This window comes from Wyeomyia smithii, chromosome 1 (genome assembly GCF_029784165.1).
Source record: "Wyeomyia smithii strain HCP4-BCI-WySm-NY-G18 chromosome 1, ASM2978416v1, whole genome shotgun sequence".
In the NCBI taxonomy this organism is placed as follows: Eukaryota; Metazoa; Arthropoda; class Insecta; order Diptera; family Culicidae; genus Wyeomyia; species Wyeomyia smithii.
The window spans coordinates 169,719,458-169,725,315 of NC_073694.1; positions in this window are offsets into that span (position 1 = coordinate 169,719,458).

Here is a 5,858-nt window from a genome sequence, read left to right on the forward strand (position 1 = left end):
CGTTCGGATGAGGAGTTTAATTTATTAGATACTGGTTCAATATCTTTTCCAATAAAACGAGGTTACGTATCTTAGACAGGATCCAGTAAATCTAATAAGAATTGTAACATGGTCTCAACGTAAAAACCATCTCAGAACATAAACTTTCCGATTTTTTTTAATTACTCTCACTTTCCAGAATATGAGTAAATCAATAAATTGTCACAATAACAATTATTTCAAGTCATTTTATATCTGCAGGAAGTAAAAACCGTTAGTTTTTACTCCCTCACGGCAAAGCTTATGATGAGTTTATCACCAATTGAGTGCAGTGATGCAGGCGTTTTTTTTTTAATATCAACCGGTTCAAACTTGCGTACAAGTCAGTAAGTCAATTGCATCAAATCTTCAGTAGTGCGCGCTTATTTTCAAATAGCGGATAAGCAATTACACTGATTAGCGAAACTGTTATCGTTGCTTAAAAGGTAAGTTAAGCTCAATCCGAACTAAGCGAATAGAAAATAATAAAGCTAATTGATTGATTCACAGCATTTGGCTCATTATGAAAATGTTGTTATTCTTGGTATACCATAGTGTTGGCCATTCATTTGTACTACTTTTCCAACAAAAGATAAACTGTTCCGATAGTTATAAATACACTAATGATTAACCACCGTTTCAAATAACGAAGTGTTTGTCGTGGGTTTTTGTCACACCCCCAACGCACCTCCCAGAGATAGGCCATAGATTGACCACCACACCCTGAAGCACGCAGCCCACCACCCATCGGAATCCCAGGCTCAAGCACCAAACCTAGAGCTGGCGAAAATATGGGTGACATATGGAGTGATAAATGCAAAAGTGCGGTACGATAATTTAGATGAGGTCAATGTCTTAGAGCAAGAATGAACGTCCTGCGGTAGCCACAACGCACACTTGTCAACCAGACTCCGAAATGAACGGTTGCGATCTGAGGCAATTTATAAACCTGGCATAAATCCAAAATAGAACCTTGAGCTAGAGCTTGAGCTCGAACGACCGCACATTTCGTAATTACTCCTCCGTGATCGATCTGAGCTAGTGAAGTTGCACAAAAAACCACGTATGTGGCTACTTGGGAAAAGTTTTCCATCTTCAGCGTACAGCAACTCAGTAGCTACCGCTTTGCATGGATCGTTAACGGTGCCGGCCACGTCCTTACGATCGTTAGGATAAGGAAGGATGTTGTAAGGAAGGAGGTGTAACAGTTGTTGTGGTCGGAGACCGAGTTTACCACTGCATCCCCCCGACTGCGACGGAAAGGAAGGGTTGTGTCACCGTGGTAAGGGACCATCCATTAATTATGTCTCGCAAAATTTGGAAAAAAATTAACTCCCCCCCTCCCCCTTGTCACAAACTGTCGCAATTTCCTCGACCCCCTTACTTAATTACGTCACGTTTTTATACCACTCCCCCCCCCCTTTGGTTATGACTGACTAAAATTGAGAAATTTGTAAAAAAAAGATTTTTTTTCAATTAGGCTGATACAAATTTCGAATTCTTTTTATGTCCAAGGTTATCAAAGTTAGCAAAGGGGGTGGCAAAAAATAAATAACACCGAGACGAAAAAAATCACAGGAGGGTTGTGTGCAAAGCCACGACCGCGAGGTTGAAGTAGAATACTTTTACACAGCTACGGCTGCACATTAACCTACGGCCGGGCGAAACGGTTCACGCCGCTTTTCGCGTTTAGCCTGGCAGAGGCCTAATGTGCACGGCCAACACAATAGAAAGGTGTTTTCACATTGAAAATTAGACACGGCTTTACTGAAGTAAGTGTTGGCAAATGCATCTACCGCTAATACCGCCGCTATCGTACGAAAGCGCTTCGTTTCATGTGGGGAATAATATCAACAACGAAAAATGGCGCGCGTCTAAGCACACCCGAACTGTTTCGCCATGCCGCTTCCATTTACTTCCTTATAACATCCGCCTCATGGAAGTACCGGCTGCACCTACCGCTGAGGCTGTTACCATACTGCTACTAGTACCCAAAACTATTAACTCTTCAAATTAAGTGTTTTATTCGTCCTCAAAAGAACAATTGTTCAATTCCGTATCGGATATAATACAATCGCAGCTCTGTAATATTACTGACAGTTATATTTTTTTGAACAAAATGATCCAACTTTTCCATTAGAGGAAGTGCCGGCTGATGAACGGTAAAAATCTCGCCCGATCGCTCGCGTTGGCTTTCGTTCTCAGGCAGAGACCTGAGACGTGATGACCAGCCACAGGGCAAGTGATTTGTTTAATTTGAAGGCAGCCATAGGCGCAACCCGCTGATATATTCTGTTAATGAATGTGAATGTAGCTAGTTTTTCCAGAAACACTCTTTTATAGCCGAAGGGTGCTGCGTAATAGGCCACGCCCTATCAGTTCAGTTGTTCAATTCACTAATGTTCTTCAGACAAATTATTCCACAATTCGCATTTAATTTTTGTATCCAGCGAATAAACACCGATGGTGCTCTCACACACGCAACGGTTTCAACCCGTATCTTATTCGGTTTATTCGCGTTGAAAGAGATTTCGAAGGCTGTTCGCACCTACGGGAACTCTCGTGTGTAATTGTCAAAATGTGCGTGATGACAAAAGCAAAAATATTTCCTTCTTTCTTTTGCGGTTTGTAACATCAAGCGATTTCGTTTGCTCGTTGTTGCGTGTTGCATCATGTTGCAACTTGGCAGCTGGGAGACGACGAAATTCTGTTTATGCTGATTGATTGAATCGACTTCATTTTAGCTCTGCACAGTCGAACTAACTGCTTTTGTGAATGCGTTCTAACAGGGCAGTTTATTATTCAATGTCGGTTATGCTGATCGCAGCCTTTGCGCTGCCCTTACAGCGGGGGGTTTACTAAATAAAGTAAAAATTAGACAACTACAACAGAATTTGATTGCATCCCGCACAGAATGTCTGCTTGTGTTGATGTCAGAAAATTATTAACCTTCAATTAATTTTTTATTTGCCTTGAAAAAAAGCATTTTGCGGTTCAAAATCGGTTGCTAATTACAACCTTTGAGCTGCCCTAACATTGGGGGAATTAAGATACACGGACAACATGCACTGGGGAAGCTATTTTACATTCAGTAAATTCGACGGGTGCGACAAATTTAAATTGTTAGGATGCAACACAGAATGCTTGCTTGCGTTGACAAAAATTATTAACTTTCAATGACTTGTTTATTTGCCTTCAAAAAGGCATTTTGATTTCCAAAATTGGATTTCCTGATGCCAATCTTCATGCTGCCCCTACACGGGGGGAATAATGGCTGTCTGGCGACACACGCTGAGAAAAACCGCGCTGCTCCTGAGACGTGGTGACCAACCACAGGGCTATTGCTGCTGCTTAGGAAGGACGACTGCTGTTGTCGCTGTCTAGAACTATTATGAGCGGCTCCGGCTGAAACAGGCTCTTATATAGGCCAAATAGCATGTTTTCAATTGCAAGGTATATGATCCTGTCGACCGTGCTTGGGAAGCAAGCATATAACGACCAATCAGAGGTCGAATTTTTCGTTTTGACAAGGCTTGACTATTTTCAATAGTACAATAGTGTGAATAATAAAATTACAATTATCTTATTTTGGGAAGAATCTTAGAAGATTTTCCAATCTATTGCTGCAAGAACGAAGGAAATCCATCGAATACTAACCGATTTATTAGCATTTGAAATTGGACATATTTTTCACTTTTTTCGGTTTTAGATTTTCATTTCACATCCCTATGTAGCCGAACTTCCTGAGAGAAGTATTCTACTTCAAAAAAAGAAATATCTTTGATCAAAGTTTGTGTGCAAGTTATGACGTTTGTAACTTGCACTCAAATAAGTGTTAAAAAATAACATTTTTTTATTATTATTAATTATTTCGCTTGTCTTTTGACGACACTCTCGCTGTCACTGGACTTGTTTGTTGCTAAATAAAGCATTTATGCTGTCGGAAAACCAATAAACTGAACAAAACGGTTTGAGCTTGTTTTTCTTCCCCCTCCAATATTCAAGATTTTTGAAGGGGGGGGGTGACATAAAATGAAAATAGAATTTGTAACGGCCTAAGAATGATTTTGCTGAAATGGAAACTAAAACTAAAAGGAAAAGAAGAGTATAAAAAATAACTAAGGCGTTCAATCTTTAGTCCAAGGATACTGTTGATCGAGTTACATATCGACGACATAGAAAGCCGAGGCAGTAACTACAGCATCATTGCTGATTCCTGAAAGACCATCCATATTTAGTTCCTCTTCTTCAATCAATTCGCTACCCAAATCTTCTCACATGTTAGTAGGATTGAGAGAGACTGAAAAATGAACGAAATTGCGTCGTCATTCATAAACAAACATGCACGGGAAAACAGAACTAACAATCGTTATGCTTTTTGAACGAAAAAAAAATTTATTTATATTATATTTAGCAAATCTTAAACGAAAAAGGGATAGTAGAACTATGAATGAATGCTTATAAATAATTCTGAGTTGAACTCTGTAGTATAGGCAGTGATAGGCACCGCTAACCGAAAATTTAGCGACGCTAAACCCACATTAGCGGAACTTTCGCTAATCGCTAATCGCTAACTTTTTAATATGTAAATAGTCATATCGCTATATTTATTGCTCGTGTTTTGTAAGATTTGGACCACTTTGATCTCTTTTGGTTAAACAAACGAAAACAATTACTTTTTAAAGCTATTTACAGTAAGAGGTTCACGAAACGGTATTAATATTTGATTTTGTAAAAACAAGAATAACAAAAGTTATTTAGCTTGCATTGAAAATAGATACTCTTAGGAATGTTTTCATGAAAATTCAATTATTATCTGAATCGAAAAAGTAGAACCAAAGTTGTCATAATTTCAAGCGCATTGCAATTTACCAAAGTTCTTGGTGTGCCAAAAATTCAATCTAGACCTTGTGCTTGTTCTTCAAAATGCTCCTGTGGCTTGTACGATAACTGGAACTCCATTCTAGGGTAAAAAAACTGACAAAAGTACCTTTCGCAGTAAAGTATGTTCATCTTTCGAAGCAATTTACGTACGCCATCAGCAATTCACAGTATTTCTAAATATTTCTATTGTCGCTTCTCCACAAAATTTAGCGAATTAGCGATTAGTGTTTCGAAGGCCAAAATTTCAGCGACGCTAAAAGTTTCGCTAACCAGCTCAAAAATTAGCGAAATCGCTAAATCGCTAACTAAATTTTAGCGTCGCTAATTAGCGAATTAGCGAATTAGCGGAATGGTGCCCACCACTGAGTATAGGTATGTGTCTTCTTTATTTTATTTTTTTTTTTGAGTTTAAATGTGATGTCTCACTCAAGCGAACCTCCCCTTCCCAATATGTCACAAAATGAAACAATAATTGAAAGTTTAAGCAGAAAATGGTTTTGGAGGCCAAAATTATTGAATTCATAGACAACGGTTTTGTTTGCTTGAATTTCAAACAGCTTTGGGGCGCGCTGGGCCACGATGCTGATTTAACGAGCCTGTCGTCGTATGTTGGAATCCCGGCTCGGTATAGACTGTTAGTGTCGGTAGAATTGTTGCGCTAACCCCGCAATTGTTGTGTACATTAACAGTTGGCCGTGAAGCTTGTGTATACTAAACAGAAGATCGAGTTCCGATTGCGGAATGTAGCACCCAAGGTTTTAGCTTCCTTCCTTGTTTTCCAGTCCAAGTTTCAAGGCGATACTTCACGGTTGAACGTGGGAGCTCATGCAGCCTATATGCCTCTTTTATCGGAACGTGATTCTGGATCGCTGCAATACACTGTTGCACATCTAATTTCGTGTAATTACACTCACACTTATTGGTTTTCCCCGTTTCCCCGTTCGAGAATATCCACT